The following is a 27421-nucleotide window of genomic DNA, read 5'->3' as shown; positions in this document are numbered from 1 at the left end:
GTGGGCTCTTTGAAACACAATTTGCTTATTGTATAAGCACCTTACAAATGCACAATAAAATAAATTAAATTTATAAATAAATCCAAGAATCGGTGTGCAGTACACTCAATTATAATTATAATTGTTCTTTTATAGCATACTTAATGTCAGAGATTGGTTTCTAAGTACGGGATCAGAATTCAAACTTGTGTTGCGCTGCGTTGTCTTGCTTCCAAGAGAGACATTTTGCCCCTGAGCTATCCCCCCTCACCGATACGAGATTGGTTTCTAAGACCATGATAGATATCTGCATTAGTTAGCGTAAAAGCCTCCAGTAAGGCTTCTACATAAGCATGCTTATATTTATAAAGAGCTCTGGTCCTCTCTAGGCTGGACTACTGCAACAGTCTCTTGATCAATATTCCTATATCCTCCCTACGCCCCTACAACTAATTCAGAATAGGACTTTGAGACTTATCCTTGGCCTAAAACCCAGGGACCACATCTCTCCAGCCCTAAAATCTCTCCACTGGCTCCGGGTTGCTGCTAGGATCAAATTCAAGACCACCAGCATCACCCACAATGCTTTCTGAAGCCTTGGACCCCACTACCTCCAACTCTCTCTCCCTAAATACCGCCCAGCTAAAGACCTTCAGTCTTCTAGCTCCAACTCTCTGCAGATCAGACACTTCGCTAAGCAGAGGGAGGGGGTAGATCTCTCTCCTCCACAGGAGCCTCCCTCTGGAATGGTCTGCCTGACCAGCTCAGGTTTGGGCCGGATCTCCTTATGTTCCGAAAGCTACTCAAGACCCTCATTTTCTCTTCTTCCTTCCCTCTTCCCCTCCCCTGCTAACACCCTATGTCTGCTGCAGTGACAGGTTCCCTGGATCCCTCTGAGTTCTACAGGGCACCAGCCCCCCCACTCTACCAACATCTCCTCGCACTTATCATGTGGATCCACATCACCTTTACCCCATGCAATTCCCCAGCACTTTCCCTTGTGGCCTCCCCTTACCACTCTTCTAGCCCCTGTTGCCCCTGCCCCCCCTTCACTTGTACTCAGTCCACTTTACCCTGCACTTCCATTCCCACACTAGCACATAGAAATCATGCTAGCTGGCACTAACCCCGCCCCACCCCCTATCCCTCACACTTCTTGTTACTGCACTTGCACAATCCAAATGTCACAAGGACTAGTAGGACCGTTATTGTTATCTTCTCCCTTGTTCTCCCCCCTTTTTTGTCTTGTGCCGCCTTCCAACACCATCTGTTGTATAGGAACCTTACAAATATCCACTATATAAACAAAAAATTAAATGTGGGGATGTCAGGAAGTTGGATTACTTCCTCTACTCACCAAAATCCAGAGGAACTCTAAATGCATAAAGCGAGTCAGTGCATATGTTTACTGATTGATGTTTTGACAACTGGCATCCGTGTGTCAGTGCAACCAATTCTGCCAGCTGTGCTGAAGTGACATATGGTATTTTCCCACTTTCTACACATCTTCAAGTGTACACACTGCATACCCTGTCACCAACCTACCCACTATCGCTGTAACAAGAACCATCCACAAGTATGTTAAATAAGCCTTGTGCATAAGGATGTTTGATTGATGTTCCCTAAGTTTTAAGAGAAAGTGTGTAATGGCTACACAATAATGTAATTCCATGTTGTCATGTTCACTTGGGGTTAGAAGTAGGAATACTGGATTCAGCACAGGAAATCAGGTTTAGGGTAACATCAGAGGAGTTTAAGAGCAACGACACATGTATTTGCTAGGGACATAGACATGTGCTGTATTTTAGTTGTCAACCACGGTGCAACCACTAAGTGAGAGCTGCAACTTTTAAAGGGGAATGCAAAACAATATTTTCATACTGTTGCAGTGGCTTCAACTACTACAGAATGGAGACATGTGGTATCCATGCAGTTACTGTATCTAAGTCCTTATTATAATATGAAATAGGTCTCTTTTTCTGGCCATGTGTTTGTGTTAGTACTGCTGATGTGAACCCATTTAATTTGTCATAATATTGAGTAGATTTAGTTTTGTATTCTGGGAGACCTAGACCCAGGGTTTAGTTAACATCCTTTTCAATATCTCAAAAGCATCCTCAGTCTCTGGTGTCTGCTGGCAAGGTTGTACTGGGTTGGCCTTTCACTAGTGGTGTAATGGTTTAACTATCTCTTCATTAACACAATATCGATTGCCTAGAATAAACTACTGTTGCTAAAATAAATGCTCTCAACTGAATGACAGTTTGCCTTTTGGAATCTTTAATATTGCCTCTTTTATCGAATGGGTTATAAACCTATGTCCAAATGTGACATTGTGCCTTAAATAGTCTGCTCTTTCTACGCACAGTTGTAGCTTCTGCTTAGATTCTTTATGTCCTTTATCAGCAAATGCTGTCAACAACATTCTGATATCTTGCTTACATGCTTCATACAATGGGTAGGCCAGCAATAACACATCTACATATTGGACTAACATTGCCATTGGTGGAAACATGATATAATCTACATAGTTCTTAAGATGTTGTGAGAAAAGTGTTGGAACTTCCCTGTACCCCTCTGGAAGCATAGTCCATGTGCACCAAATTCAATAATAAAAAAATGCATGTAGAAACTGCTTCTCTGGGATGTATTGTTATACAATCTTAATCCTAATTGGTTGTGTACTTCTAATGCAACCCACTTCATTATCATGCAATGACCAAAGGGACTGGGGCACAGTACCAATCATTGTGTGTAAATACAGTGACAAATCAAAAGTCACATGCAGTATTGGCTTATCCAGTAGGAAATGCAAAGTGTCTAGGGCTGCTTCAGTGTTAGCGGCATTCAAAATACTGTGGGGTAAAGCAGATCGTACAATTCAATTTGCAAAATAAATCTCTTACCAATATATTAATGGTAACAGGTGGTGTGGGAAGAAAAGCATGTGTGTCAGTGATCGGGCCTACAGTAAATGATAATAAGCAAGTGGAATATTAGCTATTATTTATTTATTTGGCATTTATATGGGGTCTCTACAAAAATGTATCCAGGTCCCACAAGACAAGATGGGGAAGGGGTGAACATGGGAATCACAAAAGCAGAACAACAAAAACAGTTATATTGGCCTTGTGACAATCCTACTGTGCAATTACGTGATTAGGTGGTAAGTGCAGGGGGGGTAGAGAGAGAAGTGCAGGAGTGGAGTGCCCCAGGGGAGAGAGTGGGCAAGTGCTGGGTGGGCCAAAGCGGCAAGTGGCAGGGGACGAGGGGGAAAGGGAGGATTAGTGCAGTGGACAGGGAGGCCCAGATTGGGCAAGTCTGGGAAAGGAAGCCTAAGGGCAAGTGCTGGCAAGGGATGCTGGAGAGACTGGTAGGGGAGTGGTCTGGCCCTGTTTTACTTTGAAGGGACCAGGTCCAAGTCGCAGAGGGAGAGTTAGCACGGGAGGGGTAGAGGGAAGGAAGAGGAGACAAGGAAAGTCTTGAGAAGTTTCTAAAACTTAAGAAAATCCATCTCAAGACTGAGCGAGGCAGGGAGGACATTCCAGAGGGAGGAACCAGCCAAGGAAAGGGATCTACCTCCCACTCTCTGCTTGGAGAAACGTTTGACCTGCAGAGAGTTTGTGGGGGTAATTCACAACAGGCCTTTTATATCAGCCCTAAGAATGCCCCAACTCAGGCTCTCTCTTGGGAAGTCGCAATACCCAGGGGAACTGCGTTGTTAACCGTTTGCCCCTTGATTGTATCATTAGACCGCTGACCCCACAAATAGGATGTCTCCAAGATCACGCACAGGGCCCATTGGAAATTAGTTATAGTGGTAGGACAACCACATATATTTTATTTTGCATGTCCCCACATCTGGCACCTGTCGTTGCCTTCCCTTCCTCAACCACATCATCCTGATGAAGCTGGTCCATATAAAATCATCTAGGACCCTCTTTTGGTAGCTGAAACTCAAGTCGACGATAACGGGATCATTATAATTGACAACATTAGTTATTAGGCTTGAAGACTAGATCAATTACGGTTCCAATCACTTTATGAACTTTGTAAATTGAAGACAAATTTTGGTTTTGTGTCAGTAGTGTTCTATTTCTTTTAAAACATTTTTGTTTGAAAGATGTTCACTTCATTGTGTTTTTCTGATTGCATTTGAAAGTATGGCATGTGTGTGGTATATATGAAATGAGGTTTGCAGAGGAGAAAATAGAGAGGATGTGGGAGCAACGATTTTGCTCCTGGTTATGAACAGATTGGTTGTTGTGTATAGAAATGAGTTGATTAGATGTTGAATCAGGATATATTTGCATTAAACACTGTACATGATAATAATAAAAAATTGAATCCATCATAAAATCACATGTCAAATTTGAGTCTGAACTTTACTATAATTTCAATAGGGCACATTGCTTGTGGTTTTGAGTGTTTGAGGGAAAGCTGGATGTAGAGAGGTCCCAGGCCCCAGACAGCCTTGTGGATGATGCAATGGGTCTTGAATTTGATCCTTGTGGTCACCGGGAGCCAGTGGAGAGATTTTAGGTCTGGAGTGATGCGTTCCCTGGGCTTGAAGCCAAGGATACATCTTGCAGTCCTATTCTGTATTAGTTGAAGGGGGCGAAGGGAGGAAAGAGGTAGATTGAGTAAGAGGCTGTTGCAGTAGTCCAGCCTAGAGTGAATCACCAGGACTCTGGAGACGTTGAACTTCTGGCGGAAGGTGAAGAAATGTAGAATGTGCGTGAGAAGGTGCAGCTGAAAGTTGGTCTTCTTGGCAAGGTCCATGATGTGTGGAGAGAAGAAGAGAGAGGAATCAAAGAATATTCAAAGTTATTTTTTTGTCTCTCATGTGGGTGAGGGGAGTGGACCCAAGGAGTCTGGCTAGAGAGCGGGCAGGGGAAACAAGGAGCAGGCATCCCAATGAGAAGGATCTCTATCTTACTGCCATTAATGCAGAGATCATTGGCAGAATACCATGCCTGAATAGCAGTAAGGTAGTCAGGTAGGAGGTAGGAGGAGGTAGAGGATGGCAGCTTGAAAGAGAACTGTGTGTCGTCTGTATAACACTGGAGATGAGGAGAGAAGGTGGAGATCAGGTGGGCCAGAGGAGCCAGGTAGATGTTGAAAAGTCATGGTGATAGTAGAGAACCCTAAGGGATTATAAAGGTAGAGAGTGAGGTGGAGGAGAGAAAAGAACCCATTTGCACTTAGAATGGCCTGTTTGAAAGGAAGGAGGTAAGCCACGCCAGTGCCCTGTATGTGATGCCTAGGATATCATAGAGATGGCTTATAAGGATGGAGTGGTTGACCGTGTCAAAGGCAAAGAAAGGTCGAGGAGTAACAGAACAGAGGGAGTGTTTTTGTCCAGATTAGAGAGCAGGTCTTCACAGGTATTCTGGAGAGCAGTTTCCGTGCCTCTGGGTACCCTGAAACCAGACTGTTGGTAATGGAGGCAGCCAGCCACTTCCCCTAACCATTCAGTCCATGAATTCTGATGGGTCACCACATACACTCAAAATTCTTAAACATACAATCCCTTTCCATTCCACAACTAGAAAATTGAACCCATCCATTCCACACAGATGGAAGAGCAGGACAAATCCTTACACAACTCCCACTAACCTGATTCCTTCACCACCAGGCCTCGAATACAGCCCTCATCCAACACACTGTACTAAGTACCAGCAAACCCACAAAGAAGCTCCAACATCTAACAAGCACTGTCAAAGTCAATAACTTTGGCTTTGTGGAGTCATGGGTAGACATCCACAAAGTTACTGCAATATTGTTAGACCTGGCCATAAGAGGGCAACAGTGTGAAAATGGACGCCAATGCCTAGAAATATCATATGTATGACAACGCTGTTTGCTTTTCCCATGTTTGTTTTTGGCAGGACATCAGTTGAAGGAACAGGTAGGTATGAGGACAAATATTTTGCTTTGAAATCAAGTGGGTAAAAGCATAATTGGTTTAGACATTTACAGAAACAAATAATTCATTAACCCTTTGAAGACTGCTTAGAAATAATACAAGCAAGTCCATTACAGGAGAAAGGTTGACATTACTGCATGCTAGATCTACTTCAAAGAGATCCCTGAAGGATGTGTTTTTTGTTGGGAGGGGCGGAATGGCTATTGACATAGGGATTAGCATGGCTATGGGCAGTCAATGGGTGGAGGTAAATAATTAACAATACTCATAATCCTTGTGTCCCTCCTTCATTCCATATTCTTGTTGTACTCCAATGCAACATTTTTAGGCTTATAGGTGGTTCTAAAACACCACCTTATTGTCAAAACTAAATGTGCTTCTAAATTGCTCTCTCTAAAACTGTCTGAACAATAAAGGCATTTTGCGTGAAATTGATGATTTTTCAGGAACGTGATGATATGGCCGTGTCATCAGACTGACAGGTCTGGTTTTATCACTTCAACTCAGAGATCTTTAGTGAACACACACACAATTGCGTAGAAAGCCACACACCCAATGTCTGCTCGGAAATACTGCACAGACATGTCACTTTCACACGTGTCAGATTCAAGGACTCTGGATACTTGAAAGAAGCTTAGCGCCGACAGCCAACACCTGTGGCCCTTCCCGCCTAACTCCAACAGTCATCCACGCCATCTTCACCACACTCCCTTATCATACTGCTACACCATTCCCCTAAAATAAGAGGCAGGACCAGTTGGCTGAGTGGAAGTTGAAATTGCTGCAGAAAGCTTTATTGAGCATACATAGAACCAGGAGTTATCTTACAGGTGATCCGTATCTCCGCCAGATTCTGTGCGGGGTTCTGAATCCTTATTCCCCCTACCTTAGAGTCCTTGAGAAGCCTGTTGAGGTCCCATTCCCTTCCTAGACCTTACCTCTCTACCCATGGCCATTTTTCACTTTTCCTTTTTTCACTTTATTTTTTTTACTTTTTCTTATCCCATTTGTTCATTTCCCACAATTTGTTCATGTTCTCATCATGCCCTTCCATTTTCCCCTTTCATCAGTCTCCCCCCTTTTTCCCCTTTTGTCAATGTTCCCCTTTTATTCCTCCCCTTTCTCCAACCCAGTGCTGTCCATTTCGCCAAGTTTAACCTTCCCCAAGGTTCTGATTTCCCCAAATCTGTCCCCTCACCGACCGTGAACCCTTCCATCACTCCTTCCTACCAACCCTGCTTGTATGAGGCCACTAACTTCTATCCCCCAATCGGTTCCATCCTTCCCCCCTTCTGTACAACCCTTCAACCTTCGACTCTGGTCCTTCCCCCCCAACCTGCCAATTGCCCAGCTCCTTCCATTTCCCCCCAATTCATTCCCCTACCAGATCCAACCCACATTTGCTACAATCCCCCAGGCTCCCGTTACCCAGCACCTTTCCCCATCTTCATCCCCTTCCCAGTCCCTCCCGGTCCCCAAGTCTTCCCAATCCCTGATCCCTTTGGGCCAATTCCCACTGCATTCCATTTCCCACTCTTTTCCGTTCCTAATTTTTTTACTACTCTGATCCCTTCCATTCCCCAACTCCTTCCTATCCCTGATGCTTTCCATCCCTCTTTTCCCAGAATACATTCCCCATACCATCCCAACCCCCCAATCTTTGGTTCCCCAATGTACCCTAGAACCCTGTTTCCCCATCAACATTAGTTCATCTCCCCCTTGTTATCACATTCCCCATTTTCTCTCATTCCCCTTCTCCTAAACTCCCAAACTCCTCCATCTGCATTGTTATGGTTGGAAGTTCTTACACTCCCCTTAACATCCCCTTTAACACGGCCAATCCCCTAAGTCTAATACTCCTGTGTGCCATTCTTTCTAAGCTGATGCCTGTGCACTCCCTTTGTGGTATCTGCCAGTGCTTTCTGTAGGCATACACCATGTAACATCAGAGGGGCAAATTCTGGAAAAGAAAAAACCCTGAGCATTACATTGTTCCCACCAAACACAGGGAGGGTGGATGGGTGTCTTAACCTGGAAGCAGGACCAAAGAGGATGCCCCAGAGCACTGGCCACCATATATAAGGGCTCATTGGCCATGGCTCTCCCAGCATCGCCCCCTGATGACACATCAACCCCCAACCATACCCTAGGTGGTGAGTGCAGAGGTCCCCCTCCTCTTTAGTATAAACTGGGCCAAGTGGGCATCCCCGCTAAGGGCGGACCCCGCTGAGGGGCCGATTGCAATGGTGCGGGAGCCTCGCATACCCAAGCGGCTGTTCCCAGCATAACTCCAACAGTCATCCACGCCATCTCGACCACTCTCCCTTATCCAGCCCTTCCCTTATCATACTGCTACACCATTCCCTAAATAAAGAGACAGGACCAGTTGGCTGAGTGGAAGTTGAAATTGCTGCAGCAAGCTTTATTGAGCATACATAGAACCAGGAGTTATCTTATAGGTGATCCATTTCCCCGCCACATCTCAGGATTCTGTGCTGGTGTTGGCATCCTTATCCCCCCTCTTAGGGTCCTTGAGTACCCTGCTGAGGACCCTTTCCCTTCCAAGACCTTCCCTCTCTACCCATGGCCATTTTTCACTTTTCCTTTTTTCACTTTTTCTTTTCACATTTGTTAATTTCCCACAATTGTTTTCATGTTCCATTTCTGTCATTCCTTTTTCCCCTTTTGTCAATCTTACCCCCATTTGTTCCCCCCTTTCTCAAACACAGTGCTGTCCATTTTCCCTAGTGCAACCTCACCCAAGTGGTTGCTTTCCCCAATTCCTTCCATACCCATCCTGTCCCTTCCCCTACTCCTTCCTACTAACCCTGTTTGAGGACACTAACTACTATGCCCTAACCAGGTACATCTTTCCTCCCTTCTATGCAACCCCCCCAGCCTTCGACTCTGGCCCTTCCCCAAACCAGCCCATTGCCCAGCTCTTTCCATTTCCCCCAATGCATTCCCCTACAAGATCTAACCCCCATGTGCTACTGTCCCCACCCTCCCGTTGCCCATCACATTTCCCCATCTTCAACCACTTCCCAGTTCCTCCCGGTCCCCATTTGTACGCAATCCATGCTCCCTTTGTCCCAATTCCCTCTGCATTCCATTCCTCCCTCGTTTCCGTTCACAATTATTTTACTACGCTGATCTCTTCCATTCCCCAACGTCTTCCTATCCCTGATGCTTTCCATCCCTCTTGTCCCAGGCTCCATTCCCCATTTCATCCCTACCCCCAATCTTAGATTCCCCACTGCTTCCCAGAGCACTGTTTTCCCCCATCTCAATTAGTTCATCTCCCCCTTATTATCACAATCCCCATTTTCTCTCATTCCCCCTCTCCTAAAACCCCAAATTCACCCACCTGTGTTGTTTGAAGGTCTTCCAACCCCCTTAACCTCCCCTTTAACACAGGCTCTCCCCTCAGTCTACTACTCCTTAGTGCCGTTCTTTCTAAACTGATGTCTGCACAGTCCCCTTATGGTATCTGCCAGTGCTTTCTGTAGGGATCACCTGTGACTCCGCCATGACTCTCTGCTGGTTGACGGTGGCAGAGAGTTCCCCCCCAGTCACCTGGTCATGGCTCCGCCTAGCACTAGGGACTCTTGATAAACCAACCACTTAGAATCATACACTTGCAACAAGCATTCACACCCAGGATTGATGCATGCAAGAGGTCTCCCGGTCTATGGCCGAAGTGTGTCGAACTATGGTGGGGACCCTAATCCCTGGCCTTCACCCCTGCATAAAGGCATCTCTGATTCTGGCGATAATGCAACTTAGCTCCTTACCTGGAGGACACTCCATTCTCAGACGGTGGCGTGATGGACTATGTTTGACCTTATGCCAATCTGGCTCTGTACTCGGAGGACCTCTTGTCCGTGGCCGGTGGCGTGCTGCAATATGGAGGGGAACAGGACCCGGTGAGGGCATTTGAAGTTTAGTCATTGCTAATTTTTGATGCATTTTTTTATTTTTATTCTGCTATTGTTGTTTTGGGATCCTAATTTAATCTCACTGTTTGTGACGCATGGCAACTTCCATACAGGTTGCTGATGTAAAACCCGGCCGGGACTGTCTGCGATACCCGAGAGCTGACCCTCAAAATTATAGGTAATGCCCCAACAGTAAACCATTATACTCCCTCTGTTTTAACTCAGTTTAAAATTATTTACTTGCTCATTGGGGGCTCCCTGCTCCTTCATGGTAGCGTGACAGACTATGTTTGACCTTATACCAATTTGTCTCTGTTCTCAGAGGCCCCCCAACCCGACGTTGGCGTGCTGCAATGTGGAGGGGTACAGAACACTCCCGACTGTCCACTCACGCTGAAGAACACCGCAACCTACAAGGAAGGAAAACACAGGTTAGCAAAGGCAAGACTTTGCAGCGCTGCACATAGAGCTTACTTACTGCATCATAGCGCTCTTAATGTACCATCATTTACGAGCGGAGCTCAACCAAGCCAGTTCGCCGCGCTGAAGTTCTGCATACCTAAGGGTGAAAAAAGAGACATTTTAAACAAAGAAAGGCATGCAGGATAGCAACAAAACTAAAGAACAGCAATAAGACCTACCTGAACAATATCAAACGGGCCAGCATCAGTGAAGTAACTGGACCGCACTGGCCCATGAAAGACAACGCGCCCCTGCAAAGAAGGCAGGATGGAGAGCACGCCTAATTCGAACACAAGGCCATCTTGGAGTTTTCCACATTGCATTCTGGTATTTGTAGTCTCCAGGAGGGAGTGGGGAAGGCTCCAGCTTGGGAAGTCGGGACGGCAACAGGACCGCTCTTCCCAGGGGTGTGAGGCGGGTGACTGCAGGTGGGGGTGGGGCAGAAGTCTCTCATCCACAGGGAGGATGGTCTACACAATCTTCATTTCTGATATCTGCTAAATGCAGCATGACCGACACACATCGCCAACAGCCATTTGACTCTCTCTACTCACTGGGCTGGGACTGTGAATCAATATCTTTCCAAATGCACAATTTTCACCACAAGTTATCAACAAATTCCACCTTGGATGCTGTTCAAACAGTCTGTCACAAAAGAATGAATTGGCATTTGCAACTGTGGGCCACTTTACGTTGGTGCCCAAGGCAATTCTATGCCCGAGTCTGACCCTGAACTTGACCATTTATGAATTACTTGCCCATGAAAGTACCCCCATCATCGCACTGTTGGTTAAGACATATTTTACCACAAAGGTCAAACGCCCAACATGGCCCTGGAGACAGACAACTAATTCCTCACCTCACCTCTCCTACTGCTGCCATATGCCAACAACAAATGTGTACTTCTTCTGCAAGGTATAACCCATGGGGATGAGGGAGACCACGATCACAAACTTTGCCTGGCCAGAGAAGCTGGGTATTTAAACCCTTCTTCAAATTTGACCACATCCCTTTCATGTTTCACTTGGTGCAAATAGTTTGGATTGCAAGGCCTCCAGTAATATTGTCTTATAGAGGTCACTCAAAAAGCACCAATTGCATAATAATGCCAGGTGCCACCGTACTAACCAAGTGGTATCGTGATGAGCCAAAGAAATCTCATTATGGCTTTACTTTTCACCCCCAGAATGATAAACTATATGTTCCATAACAATACTCATCCCATAATGCGCTGGGATGCACGATATTACATACCTTAGTTGGCAACAAAGCAGAAGAGCCGCATGTAAGCTGGCTGGGCAATCTGTATCCTTAATTGGAGGTAGTGCACGTGAGTGTACCTGTGGGCACCATCCGCTGAAAAGCAGTGGAATTGTATGCAAGACAAATGCCATTCCTAATGACAAACCTCGCAATACCGTGTAGGTCATTCTGACAATCCTTCTAGCCTGAGGCCAGTGCAACAAATCCACTGCAATCTTTAGAGCCGACACGTCCCCCACACTATCGGCCATTAAAACGCCCTCCATGACAATTCGATAACCTGATTTTGCTGATCACATGGCTAGATGTAGTAACAGCCATGACCCACTATTGAACTATATCAGGCATATGGTGTGCATGCGGGCTGACTTTGCGACCAGGTAGTCCCAGAAGAAATCACCCACCCAAGAAGTACCACAAACTTCAGAAGGCCCTGGCCCTTACACCATCTGCCAACCAGCTTTGCCATGGCCCGCTTTGGTGAGTGTACTGTGATCTGCCTGCCCAGGCTAAGTGCACTCCATGCTACTGCTAGGCTGCAGTTTTGCAGGGTGAGTGGGCGTTCGGATAGGTGTCTATCTCGTCAACAGGACTAAAATTGTAAATGTTTTTTTTTTTATTCCCTCCCCAAATTCGCCTGCTCAAAAACCAATACCCCTGTGGCATGCGTATATCACAGTATGGAGAATGACCTGATCACATGTGGAACCTCCATTTGACAAACACAAAGACGTAGCCTTACCCTCACTACAGGTTTGTTATAGGACGCAAATACCTTTCCTAAACCAGTGGCCATTTTGGCCAATTGTATTCTGGTCTTTGTAGTCTACTGGGGTTGGGGGTGAAGGGTACAGCTGGTACCAAGCGCAACAGAGGGTCTTCCTGTCACGGAGCGGGTTGATGCCGCATGGGGGGGTGGTAAATGTTCTGCCTGTTGTCACAACCGACGACTGATGATGAGTGGGGCACCTAGAGAGGGCTGCGTGTGCTGGAAACACACCGGTTTAACCCCTCTAGCGGGTGAACTACACACACAATGAAGCACTACAACACTACTGTTTGCCTTCGCGCCATCTGCCGAGAGGGGAGGGGGACGTTCCTGGTATCAGTGCCTGGCTCCACTCCCCGAATATTCTTTCCCAAGTTGAGACCACTAGTTATCCAGGATATCAACAAATCCTTAAATGGGCGCTTTGTGTTGCTCATTCCTTATTTTTCACAGATTAGCAAGGTGCTTTGCTACCTCTTTGAGCATGGGCGTAATTGTAGGGGGGACAGGGGTGTTTGCCCCCCCCCCCAACTTTCATGGCACACCATTTTGTCCCCATTAATTTGGCCGGTGCACCTTTTCACCTGATGTCATGTCCCCCCAACATTATCAGCAAAGTTACTCCACTGTCATTTTCAGCACAGTTGCTCCACTGTCTTTGAGGTCTTTGAGTAGGGAATCTTCTATCATGCATAAAGAAGAAATGAGAACCTAACGACCTGAAGAGCCACTCATGCTGTTCCTGTGTCTTCCTAGCTGTGACCTGGGAACTTGCAGTGCTTGAATGTTTCACTTCCTGACATTTGCACTTATCCCCCATTGCATTCTGGTCTTTGTGGTCTACAAGGGGAAGGGGGTAGCAAGGTGCTCGCAGCACGCGCAACTAGGGGCTTACTGGATTGCAGAACACCATCTGTTTTGAGGGTGGCGGACCACAAATTAAATTAACTTTGTCAAATGATAGATTTTGTGAAATCTCTTAACCTTGGACATCTTTCTTATACCCATATTATATTTCAACACGGACAATTTATATAAATCTCCGGTATCAGTGAGTTTTAAGCATATGGGAATTCCTTTCGAATTTATTTTGGGGAAATCGAACACGAGCAGGTAAGATGCATGGACCTGCTTGAGAACTTGAAGGATGGCCTGTGTTCATGGGGCAGGATTTTGGTGGGACTTTAGCATTAGTCTGCAGACTGTGTCGGCCTGCCTTGATCATTGGTGTCAGCATGTGGTTTGCTGAATGAGATGTGGGGGCTCGTGACTGGCTCTCTGTAGAAAGGCTACACTCCAACCCACCCCCTCAAAACGGGTCCAGCATTTCCAATAAATGCAATCGAATTTTGCTCTCAGTCAAGGCTCACCAGGGAGTCGTACACTCTGCGCCTGGTCTCCGCTGAGCCCTTCACATGAAAGAGCAGTGCTCAGACATCTGATCCACTATACACAGTGTGTGCATGTCGGAAAGCTCCTGGTAAAAATGTCAACATCAACTATGGGCATGTGGGACCACATTACCCACCGCCTGTGACATCACTCTCGTTGCCTTGCCATACCTCCCATTTGATTCCCAACCCGTCTCCTTCCTCTTCGTTGCTATAAGCCAGCATTCAGACACCGGCATGTGTACGTGGTGTATTCTGCCTCACCATACCAAAATCCTACCACAGCACTGGGTGTCAGGCGCAAAGGGTATATCGGATATGCCTACTCACACCACACCATTCACCACAGTGATGTGTTCATTATGTCTGGTGTTGCCTTGTAGTTTGGACATTGCGCACCAGACCCACAACATCCTGTGCTGTGGATACTTTTGCGTTTAGTGGGTCTGCAGGCTCAGGAAACCCAAGCTACCCACTCCGGACCTGCTACACCCTGAAGCGCTCACAATGTGCTGCCCACCACACAACCAAATGGGCAGGTGAAGCCGAGTCGACAACATGTATTGATCGGGCAAGTGTGGACCAGGCAAGCAGGGGAATCTGCACTGCAGGTGCTGTCTGCTCAGCACAGAAAAGTCAAAGTGCTGAGTTGGGAAACCAAAACTGTGGGGAGGGAGGCTGAAGCTCACGATGCCCGCCTGCAGGCCAATGCCTGTGCACTGAATGCGCAGGGTCCCTGAAGAACCGTGTCCATCACCCCCACTCACCTCCCTTCTGATCCTGTGACGTGAGTGTACCGGACAAAGCTTAGGCTTGCAATGCTGCATCTTAACCTGGAAGCAGGACCAAAGAGCATTGGCCGCCTTATATAAGGGCTCATTGGCCATGGCTTTCCCAGCGTAGCCCCCTGATGACGCATCTATCCCCCCAACCATACCATAGGTGGTGAGTGCAGAGACCCCCCCGTCATATTTAGCATAAGCTGGGCCAAGTGGCCATCCCCGCTTAGGGTGGCCCCCACCGAGGGGCTGTATACAACGGCACGGGAGCCTCGCAGAGCCTATATCAGCAGCAGACCAGTTTCTTGGGGCGAGCGAAAGGGGCAACTTCCTAGTGAGTGGTGCTAAATAGCTCTGGGTAGGGGGCAGGAAGGGGTCCACCCAGACTACTTCCTCTGAACTCGCCGGAGAAAAGGTTAAGCATTCCTTTGTTACAAACAAAGGAATGCATATTCCGAACATAGCCTCCGAGATGTTCTGGAGACACACATCCTATGCCCCTAAACTCTTTGTGTTGACAGCCTTTCAAGAGGGGGCAATTTACAGATGATTGCTCATTTAACAAGCCCTTATTTCTACACAGTATGTTAAGAACTGAACATGGGGCATTTCTATTCAGAGGTCCAGCATACAGTATCAGTTATCTGACCCGATTGTGCAGTCTTCCAAGAGAATGAACGTGCAACATAGAAAAGGTTTTAAATTATGTTTTTTTTTTTGTTTGACACACCAAAGGTTTTTTGCGTATATTACATTTTGCAAATAGCACATTCCTGTAAAGGTTAACTGTCATTTGACTGCTTAAGTATTCTAGGGGCAAAGATCTTTACATTTTCTTAACAAGCCAACCACTGTTTTGCATACTAAAGAAGGAACCTCAATGTGACTTGGCACCTTGATTAGGAAAGCAGGATTCATTGTGTGACATCATGCAGGCAGTAGTCCATGGCAAATCAATACAGTTATATTTGTGCAGTGATGATTTTTGCACTGCACAAATCACCACCCTGTAGTGGAGGTCCCAAATAAAGACTGCACTCTAGTAACCCATTTTGAAGTACCAGGAACGTTCACACCCAAATATATGACATATGATGAGCAAATGAATCAGCAGAGAGCCGAAGTGGACTCTGCCCAGTACCTATCAGAAAAGCAACAACTATTGATGTACCGATACCAAGAAAACCATGGACAGTAAGGTATCCATTAAGGAAAATTTACCAGCAAATGAGCCAAAATGAAGATTGCCTAAGTGCAATCCCGTAAGAAACCAAAAAGGTCTTAATGGAAGACGAATGTTGACGTCACGAGGACCCGACTGATGTACAAGTAGAAGAAATGACAATCTGAGAATGACACCCAGAGACGAAACACCATGAATAAGGATATCATGAACCTAAACAGGGAGAACGATGTTGAAATACAAAGGAGCTTAAGCTGTAAACAGGATGAAGATATTCAACCAGCTAACACGTGTACATATGCTTGGAACCGCAAGAAAGCTAAGAAAACAATGCGGCTTGCAATGCTAAGTAGAAGAATTGTGGGGCAAGCACCATTATACATGATCTACCTTCAAACGAAGCACAGTATTATAAGTGTAATTTCACTTTGCAAGCGAAGCAGAATCAACCCAGGTTACTAAAGGCCGAATGAGCAGAAATTCATATTCGAGTAAAACGAGAAGAGACGGCTGAATCGAAACTCGGCTGATGCAACTCGTGCCAGGAGAGCCAAGGTCCAATAGAAGGAATGAACAGTAGCTACATATAATTGAAATTTAAGAACAGAATATCCTGTCTCCGAAAGGTCAAGATAAGGAGGCGTAGGCAGGTGGCAAACTGAATAAGAATCAAATGCACAAATTGAGAGAAACTAGACAAATTCACGGTGTGGAAAGCACGTGACCAGCCGAGCAAAGAGAAGCACGGGCTCACACCCACGCTTGGCATCTGCGCAGGAAGAGATATCAGAACTTTTCCAGACAGAAGATGCAGTTTCGAGGCCAACCACAGTAATATTATTGACACATAGTTGCTGAAGCGATGATTGATTGTAACTTTAATTGGAGGAAGGCCGGATAACTAGGGGGCACCCTGCACCTGGCTGACCATTCTGCGTGCTGCTAAGCAAAGGGCAAATTTTATGCATGGGGTTGTGTCACGACCCTCGGCCAAAACCCCCTCTGGCAAACCCATTGGCCAGGTGGAACAGGACTCGGGCCTCTAGAGCCTGGAATCCTCTTCAAAAGCCCTCATGAGGCCAGTCCTGGTGCCTGTGGCGCCAGGCTCATACACCATGAAAAACAATGTGTTTGGGAACTACTTTATTATATTGTCAGCCAACATGGAGGCATCCACATAGCTTGGTTCCTAAGAACCAAGCTATGCGGTCTAGTGTTTTGGGTGTGGTAGCCTAGGGGCTACTTTACCTGGACTATTTTGTTGGGGCTATTTAAACCACACCCGAGCAAGACAACACGCTTCGCGTTACTTTGCAGCTTGCAACGTGACGCTTACCTTGTCCAGCTATTCCCTCGAACCTTGGAGAAGCAGAACCTGCAAGGAGACAAAGAAACATCATTAACAGCAGCATCTTACCTGCAGTCTTCATCTTTAAACACTCGCAGCTACTGAGAACAGCTTCCTCGAATTTGCACGCCTCCTGGACAGAACGACCTGAAAGAGGAAGATAGAGGCAACATTAAAGAAAGCAGTAGAGACATTTACAAATTACGAACTGCTGGCTGGTCGCCTCTCGGCTGGCACCACTCCGGACATTCCACTCACGCTGAAGAACACCGCAACCTACAAGGACGGAAAACAGAGGTTAGCAAAGGCAAGACTTTGCAGCGCTGCACATAGGGCTTACTTACCGCATCATAGCGCTCTTAATGTGCCATCATTTATGAGCGGGGCTCAACCAAGCCATTTCGCCGCGCTGAAGCTCTGCATACCCAAGGGAGAAAAAAGAGACATTTTAAACAAAGAAAGGCATGCAGGATAGCAACAAAACTAAAGAACAGCAATAAGACCTACCTGAACAATATCAAACGGGCCAGCATCAGTGAAGTAACTGGACCGCACTCGCCCATGAAAGACAAAGCGCCCCTGCAAAGAAGGCAGGATGGAGAGCACGCCTAATTCTACCACAAGGAGAGGAGAGGTGCCAGAGGGACTGAAATCATACGGGGGTGGAGGAAGGATACTTACCCCCAGTCGGTCAGTCTTGAACACAGTCCTCCTGTATTTTCAGGCAGAACCTTCCCCGCAGACCACATCAGGGCAAAGCTGAGAAGCATACCAGTGAGTAACCCGGCTGGGTGGCATCCCTGTGGATACCAGGTGAGCATAACAGAACACGAAGCCTACCATAACAAATCCACCTGGGTGACATGGAGACATCAGAAATGGACCAATTGGCCCAATTACTAGGAGAGCTTCGTGCTGAGGTTCATTCTGCCCGACAAGAGACTAATGCCCTCCGGAGAGACCTAATAGTGACCAAAGAACGCAATGAAGAGATTAGCAGGCAATACTTTCAATCACAGGCAGGACAGACGCCTCTACCTGGAAGCAATCCAATGATGCAAAACCCCGCCATACCACCCATTCCGCTACAGATCACGTTACCTGGAACAGTGCCCCTGGCACCACCAGAAAGGTTCTCAGGCGACCCCTGGAAGTATGCGGCATTCATCAATCAGTGCCGCCTTCATTTTCTTTGTAAGCCTGGAGCATTTCCAAACGCCCAAGCTCGGGTAGCTTTTGTCTTATCATACCTGAGTGGTAGTGCAGCAGATTGGTCGGTGCCGTTGGTAACCCATGACGATCCTCTATTACATGACTTTGGGGGGTTCCAGAGAGAAATGGAAAAACTTTTTGCTCACCATACCCAGGAACAAGCAGTAGACAATGAACTCTTGTCCCTCCGACAGGGGAATGAGGACTTGTTAACGTACATTGCTACCTTCAACAGACTGGTTGCCAAAGCTAGGTGGCCAGAAAACAAAAGAACCATGTTATTCCATCGAGGCTTATGAGGTGAATTAAAGGACGTCTTATCCCAGGTGGTTGATCCACCCAGAGACTGTGCAGAATTCATAAATCTGGTCGTGCAGCTAGACCACCGGTTGCAGGACCGAAAGGCAGACCGGTCTAAGATGGACCCTCGGACCGTGTATGTTCGACCAAGGGAAAACACACCCCGTCTACTTGAAAATGCTGTAGAACCCATGCAGATTGGAGGGAACAGCCTCCATTAACAAAATAAGAGCGGGACAAAAGAAGACAACAACAGCTTTGTTTGTATTGTGGGAAACCAGGACATTTCCTGAAGGACTGTCCATTAAAACCCCCAAGAAGAACAGTCGGGCCATAGAGAAGGATGAAGCTAAGGAATCGGAAAACTACCAAGCTCGACAAACGTAGAGGTCAGTTTGTCGAGTAAGAAGAAAGAGTTGCTGACCTCGCACTTTGCAATACCAGTGATCTTAATTAACCACCAACAGTCGTCAAGAATGCATGTGGTTGAAGCATACATCGATAGCGGAGCAGTTGGAAATTATATTGATCAAGAACTGGCGAGAGAGATGGGGCTTCCTTTGTGTTCTAAGCCAACTATGGACAAGGTAACCACCGTGGATGGGACAGAAATCGCTTCCGGACCAGTAACCCAGTGCACAGCCAGGGTAATCTTGCTTTGCCAGGACGGACATCAGGAGTCTATTTCATTCGATCTCATCAAGGCCCCTCAATTCAGGCTAATACTAGGGATGCCATGGTTGGTTGCTCACAACCCTTTGATAGACTGGCGGGCACGAAAATTAACCTTCCCCAGTGACTGCTCCCCTGCCTGCTATTACCAAGAGGAGAAACCCAACATCTGTATCCCCATGACTCCCGGAGCGACAGTATCAACCCTGGGAGCAACTAATACCTTGCCAAGTGAATACCATGATTTCCAGGATTTTTTCTGAAAGGACCAAGCCAATACGTTGCCTATGACTGTCAAATCGACCTTGTTCCTGGTCCACAAATCCCTTGCGGCAGGATCTACGCTCTCACAGAACCAGAAAACCTTCATTTGAAATCCTATTTAGACCAGTAATTTGCAGATGGATTTATCCGTCCTTCAGAGTCCCCCACAGCTGGTCCTTTGTTCTTCGTACCGAAAAAGGAAGGAGACTTGAGAACCTGTATTGACTACCGCGCATTGAACCAGATCACCGTAAAGAACCGCTACCCCTTGCAACTTATCCCTGAGATGCTAGACCAAGTTAAAGATGCCCAGATTTATACCAAATTGGACCTTCGAGGAGCGTACCACCTGGTCCGAGTCAGAAAAGGAGATGTATGGAAAACCGCCTTCTGTACTAAGTACGGCTTGTTTGAATATCAAGTCATGCCCTTCGGGTCATGCAACACTCCTGCGGCATTCCAATATTTCATGAATGACGTCCTGATGCTTGCGAGCTACGGCGCGTTACAAATAAATAAATAAATAATAAATAAGGGAGTTAATTGATGTGTGCGCCTTAGTGTACATAGACGACATCTTAGTATACTCAGCCTCGGAACAAGATCATTTCAGGCACGTTCGTTCAGTCCTCACCAAGCTCCGTCAAACATCGCTTGTTTGCAAAGCTTAGAAAATTCTTTTTTCACGTCACCGAAGTAAAATTTCTTGGTTTTATCCTTACTCCAGTAGGCATCAGAATGGACGTGCACAAGGTAGATGCCATTCTAAAATGGCCTTCACCGACGTCTCTGAAAGGGGTACAAAGCATGCTGGGCTTTGCGAACTTCTACCGCCGGTTCATCCCAGACTTCTTTCAGGTTGTGCACCCAACCACAGTACTATTACGAAAAAAAACAATAAAAAGTTTGCTTGGACCGAAGAAGCAGAAGAAGCCTTTCAGGAACTTAAACAAAGGTTTACCTCCGCTCCAATCCTGCGATATCCTCGTCCAGACCTCCCTTATGTCGTTGAAACTGATGCGTCCAGTCTCACAATGGGGTCTGTTCTTTCACAGAGAGACCCGGAAACCGGCCAGCTACATTCTGTGGCCTTCTGGTCGAAAAAAGTTCTCATCTCCAGAGATTAATTATGCCATCACGGACAAGGAACTCCTGGCTATCAAATCCGCCTTTAAAGCCTGGAGGCAATACCTTCTGGGGGCCAGACACACCATTACAGTCATCACAGACCACCGAAACCTGCAATATCTCAAAACAGCCAAGGCCTAGTCCTCGTGCCAATTACGGTGGGCCCTTTTCTTCGCCGAATATGATTATGTAATCACATTTCGACCAGGAGTCAGAAACGGAAAGGCGGATGCCTTATCTCGCATGGGCATAGATGAAATATTATATACAACTCCAGACCCGGTACCTAATATACCTGAAGACAAACTCTTGGGTATCATGACAGCCTTAACACAAGCAGAACTACAAAAAGAAATCCAACGGACAATGAATCCTGATGCCTATCTCGCATGGCAAACTCAAGGAGAACAATATACCATCAAGGACCATCTACCCTTTTTTAGGGATCACCTATATGTGCCCAGGAAGGAATTACAACAGCATATGATTTCAAACTATCACGATTCACTGATCGAAGGGCATCCTGGGATCGCCAAAACCCAAAAAGTTCTCTTTAGTAAGGTGAAAGAGAACTTTTGGTGGCCTACCTGGCGTAAGGACATCATTCAGTATATTCAGTCCTGTGGTGTCTGCGCACAAAATAAATCACAGAAACAAAAACCATCTGGTCTCCAACAACCATTGGACATTCCTCCAGTTCCATGGCACACTCTTTCCCTTGACTTCATCACTGATCTACCTCCAAGCCAAGGGTTCAACACCATCCTTGTAGTTGTGGAATTATTCTCAAAGATGGCCCATTTTATTCTTCTCAAAGGCCTCACAGATGCAGGCACTTTAGCAAAAGTGTTCCTGGAGGGCGTGGTTAAGCTACATGGCTTCCCTTCGGTTCTGGTCTCTAATCGAGGCAGCCAGTTTGTTTCAAACTTCTGGAAAAAATGTTGTGCAATGGTGCAGATCGACGTTCGGCTATCTACCATTTACCATCCCCAAACGGACGGCCAAACTGAGAGAACCAATCAGACACTCGAGCAATATTTACGGTGCATGCTGCACCACGAACAAAGGAATTGGAAAGACCTACTATGGATAGCCGAATATGCATATAACAATTCTTTGCATTCAAGCATGATACAAACGCCCTTCTATACCCTTTATGGCAGACATCCACGTACCTCTGAACTAGACCTTCGAGCCAGCTTGGAAATGCCAGCGGTAAAGACTCTACACACAACCATTACTCAGACTTTCAAAAGGGCAAAGGAACACCTTATTCATGCCAAATAAAAACAAAAGAGATTTGACGACCAACACCGGAAAAGGGCCCCTGATTATCAAGTAGGAGACAAAGTTTGGTTAGCCGCTAAATTCGTACCGATCAAGGGAATCCGGACCTTTCATCCCAGATTCTTAGGACCCTATACCATTAAGCCAATTATCAACCCAAAAGCCGTGAAACTGGATTTACCACCTAATCTAGACATCCACCCGGTATTCCATGTGTCCCTCCTGAAACCAATGCAACCCGGCAAATGGATTGGGACACCACCTAAGCCCATACTTGTTGACGGAGAACCAGAATTCGAAGTCAAAGATATCTTGGACTCTAAATACTCTAGGACCAAGCTATATTATCTCGTCGATTGGAAAGGATTTGGACCACAAGATAGATCCTGGGATCCCAGTGAGAATATCCACGCACCACGTCTAATCAGGAAATTCCATTGGAACTTCCCAACCAAACCTGGGCCATACAGAAGGAACACCATGGAGGGGCCTTAGGGGGAGTGCTGTCACGACCCTCGCCCAAAACCGCCTCTGGCAAACCCATTGGCCATGTGGAGTCAGGACTCGGGCCTCTAGAGACTGGCATCCTCTTCAAAAGCTCTCATGGGGCCAGGTTCATACGCCATGAAAAACAATGTGCTTGGGAACTACTTTATTATATTGTCAGCCAACATTGAGGCATCCACATAGCTTGGTTCCTAAGAACCAAGCTATGCGGTCTAGTGTTTTGGTTGTGGTAGCCTAGGGACTACTCCATCTGGACTATTTTGTTGGGGCTATTTAAACCACACCCGAGCAAGACAACACGCTTCGCGTTACTTTGCAGTTTGCAACGTGACGCTCACCGTGTACAGCTATTCCCTCGAACTTTGGAGAAGCAGAACCTGCAAGGAGACAAAAGGAACATCATTAGCAGCAGCATCTTACCTGCAGTCTTCATCTTTAAACACTTGCAGCTACTGAGAACAGCTTCCTCGAATCTGCATGCCTCCCGGACAGAACGACCTGAAAGAGGAAGATAGAGGCAACATTAAAGAAAGCAGTAGAGACTTTTACAAATTACGAAATGCTCAAAAGGCTTACCTGGATGATCGCCTCTTGGCTGGCACCACTCCGGACATTCCACTTGTGCTGAAGAACACTGCGACCTACAAGGAAAGAAAACACAGGTTAGCAAAGCAAGACTATGCAGCACTGCGCATAGCGCTTACTTACCGCATCATAGCGCTCTTAATGTGCCATCATTTACCAGCGGGGCTCAACCAAGCCAGTTCCCCGCACTGAAGCTCTGCATACCTAAGGGAGAAAAAAGAGACATTTTAAACAAAGAAAGGCATGCAGGATAACAACAAAACTAAAGAACAGCAATAAGACCTACCTGAACAATATCAAATGGGCCGGCGTCAGTGAAGTAACTAGACCGCACTCGACCATGAAAAACAATGCGCCCCTGCAAAGAAGGCAGGATGGAGAGCATGCCTAATTCTACCACAAGGTGAGGAGAGGGTGCCAGAGGGCCTGAAATCATATGGGCGTGGAGGGAGGATACTTACCCCAGTCGGTCAGTCTTGAACACAGTCCTCCTGTATTTTCAGGCAGAACCTTCCCCACAGACCACATCATTGCAAACCAGAGAAGCATACCAGTGAGTAACCCGGCTCGGTGGCGTCCCTGTGGATACCAGGTGAGCGTAACAGGTTGGTGCCAACCCAATCACAATTGATCAAATAATCTAGGGTCCTATAGTTAGTAGAACCAATAGGACGTCGTACTTTTAGTGACGTCTACAGTAGTCATCTTTGATCCCCTCACTCCATTACCATATACAGATATAGTACCTATATTAAAGTTACCTTTTCCTAACCAATAGAATTGCATATTAACTTTTGAGTGTTATATGTCAATTATGATGGGTTTTCAGTATAAATGCTATGATTTTTATGAAGTTCATTGGAGTTGAAGCGAGAAGGACGATCGCATCACTGCTGATTTCCATCACTCCCCATTTTTTGTACTTGTCATTAAACAGACTCCCTTTGCCAAACCATTGAGTTATCCTTACTGATTGGTGTTGGAGTAATAAATCTGCACCCCCATCCATCTCAAGGGTGCAGCTATCTCGTCTTAAAGTACTTTTGGAACAAACCTTGGCTCTATGGGGTGGCCGTCTCCGGAGTATACTTGGTAGCAGAGATTGATGGTTTATCGATTATCGATTGTTGATTAGAATAAGACACCCATTGACCGTCGACATAAAGTAACGCTAGGTCTTTGGCAAAATCACAAGTCCTTTGCCATTTGGCTGAGTAGACCGTGAACCTCCATGTAGACAGTGGTAGTGTAAGAAAAACTGCATACCCGGGCCTGAAGGGACCTGTGTTCCCCACATTATTCCTTCCCATTCCTATGTGCAGCTGAGCGGGTGGAAAGCTGAAGAAGGCTGTAACAAAGGTGGTGATCCTGAGGGTCCAGAGAGGAACCATGGGAATTGTGAGTGAAAAAGATTGAATGTTTTGTCAAAATGTGCATGCCTTAGAACAAGTAAAGGGAAAAGGTAACACAGGGAGGCGGGAAAAAACAAAATATAGTTAGAAGTAGAGTTGAATGTATATATAAGGGCATAATGACTCAATTATAATTAAGTAAACAAAGGTTTTTGGGAAGGACACCTGAGAAGAGAGAGTATACCTGGGAAGACACCCAAGAAGTGAAAGGATTCACCTTATTCCTACGCTTTTAATACAAGCAGCTAGAAGAAACGTATACCCAGAGTCCCAGCTAAAGGGGAAACTAGTAGACTACCACGACGGTTAAAGACGTCATGCAAGGGGTACGTTTAGACTCCATGAAGGGGTAATGATTAGAGGCAGAGATACCTGTGACCAGCTGGTGTTTGTTTAGTCTGTTAAGCATCTGTTTTACATGTTTTTTTTTGTGACGTCATACATCAAAAAATGTCCTTGATAAAACTGATTTAAATATTACGCGATTGAATAGCTAAGAGAATATCGCATATGAATTGATGTTTTTTGAATAAAATAGAAGGTGTAACATTTTGTGAAAATTCGGAACTGGAGCTTGCAGTGTTTGGTGCTCACTCATATTGTTGGAACTGTTTAATCCACGCGAAAGTCTTGACAAGTGTTATATAAAAGGAAAGGGAACAGATTTGAGCATGGAGAATATAACTCCATTGACACATTGACACACTCATGCAAACAGTTGCCGAAACACGCACCCAAACTGAAGAAATATAGTACAGAGTGGGTTAAAGGAACCACCCACAAGATGTTTATGCCATTGCCACAGAGTGGGTCCTTATCTAAAGCTGTCTTGCAACAAATGACGACATATATTTGCATGCCACATATACGAGCAAAAAGTTAGACAAATTCCTTGCTGTTCTAGAACTTTGGAAAATGTATGATTAGGGAAAGGAAGAAGAGCTGCCAACAGATTGGATACTTAATGTATGCACAGAGGGGGGTGAGAAGCCTACCTTGGCACCCGCCCCATCCGAAACGAAAGTTGAAGAAAGTAAAGACGCGGGACTATACCCACTGAGGGAGCTTAAAGCAGCTACAGGGTATAGCAATCCTGCATACGAGTCACCTACGCAAAGTAGTGACGAAAATCAAGGGAAAGATAAAGATAAGGATATTACCTCCACAGTCCCAGGGGACAAGGGAGACACGATGACGAAAGAAGGGATCAAGCACAGACAAGCGCATCTCTCGACATATAAAGAGAAGGGAAGAGATGGAAGGGAAACGAAGACAGAACTGATGAGATAGCATTCGCAAAAAACTAATGGATGGGAGGACACATTTTATTGAAACTTGATGGCAAAGGAATTGATGACGCGAAACAAAAGGAGAGGTTAGATGATGTCCAGAGAAAAGGGAAAGAGAAGGAGTTTAGAGACGAAAAAATAAGAAAGAAAGACAGAGGCGAGAACAGCTATATTGCAAAGAGCAAGAAAGACAGCTCGATCGCAACCCAAGAGCAGCCAATAATTAAGACAGACAGAAGCAGCAGAGGCTAGAGGAAGAGCAAAGCATACGTGAGAAAATAATAAAGAGATGAAGAGATGAGGAAATTTGAAGGGCAGATGAACTTAGAAATGAAAAGAAAAAGGAAGAAGATAGAGTCAGAGAAGAGGCGAGGAAACGCAGGGAATTTGATGACGATGTAGTATGTAAGCGAAAACAGATAGCACGCAATCTTGATCACTGGGGAGAGAGGTTAAAAAAAACAGATCCAGTAGTAGATTGGGAAGACATCTAATAATTCTTTCCTGTGTACGATTCAGTACCTGGCACGTATAGGGCAATTATGGAAAATGACTTCGACACCAGAAGCATCGGACAAACGATCGATAGCATATATGATGAAATGGGGTTGGAAAAAACACCCCAAGGGGAGGGGGAAGACGAGTGCCTGGAGAACACTCAGCTCTACGAAACTGAGGAAGTCACCCGAAGTAGTAGGAATAGGGCACTATCCTTGGATAGATTAGAAATAAGCAGGAACCAAGAAGATACAAGAAGTTGCACGAATTGCAGACAGACAATGTCCGACTCAGAAAAAGAGGAGCACAAGGAAAAATGAGGAAGCGAGATGGAGCAAAAGACGACTCCCAAGAGAGAAAGAAATAAGATGGTCAGACACTAGTGAGTCTGCACCAACAGCATCCGAATCAGCCACACAGTCTGACCGACATGAAGAAGTATCTCACGGTCAGAGGGGGGTGTCTTCACTGCCCTACGTGGACAGACTTAGGACCCTACCAGGCAGACGACGATGTGGGAATACTACCCTGGCAATAGACAGGAGAACAATGAGAGAAAAGAGAGAGAGCTATGCATCCCAATTTCCGTTACTCGAAAAAGGGAGAGTAAGACCACAATATATTCCATGGCCACACATGGATCTAGAATATTTGAAAAACAAGCTTACAATGCTGACATCGGGAGCCGGAAAGTCAATACATGAGTTAGAAAAAATGACAGGAGGGAACACGTAAGATACAGGGGATATCAAAGATCTCCTAATCGTCATACTTGGTGAGAGAGCAGACGATGTGTGGGCACGAGCAGGCTACCCTGGTGTAACCACAATTAATACAGCGCATGACGGAGCTCCATTTAACAATTGTAGAGCCGCAGTATGGAAAGTGCTACGAGTGCTATACACAGATACTTCTGATATGGGAGCTATAACGACATGAAAAATTAAGGAATCTGAGGATCTGTCAATTTATATACTGAATTTTCAAGACGCATGTGTACTCGAGACTCATGAATCTTGGACAAAATCTATACCTGTGTTCTACCATATATTGTGCCAAGGGCTGCCAGAGCCGGTACAGAAACAACTCAAGAAGTTGGTGGGAATTGAGGCCAAGCCTTGGGCTGAAATACAGCTGACCATCGCACAATATTGCAGATTGGTACAAGAAAAGAATTGCAAAAAGGAAGCTGCACGTAAGGGTGAGGAAGCGAAATTGGTGCAGAA

Source organism: Ambystoma mexicanum, chromosome 10, assembly GCF_040938575.1.
Source record: "Ambystoma mexicanum isolate Mex_15411 chromosome 10, UKY_AmexF1_1, whole genome shotgun sequence".
Classification (NCBI taxonomy): domain Eukaryota; kingdom Metazoa; phylum Chordata; class Amphibia; order Caudata; family Ambystomatidae; genus Ambystoma; species Ambystoma mexicanum.
The sequence above is the reverse complement of the archived record's forward strand: the minus strand, read 5'-3'. Positions refer to the sequence as shown.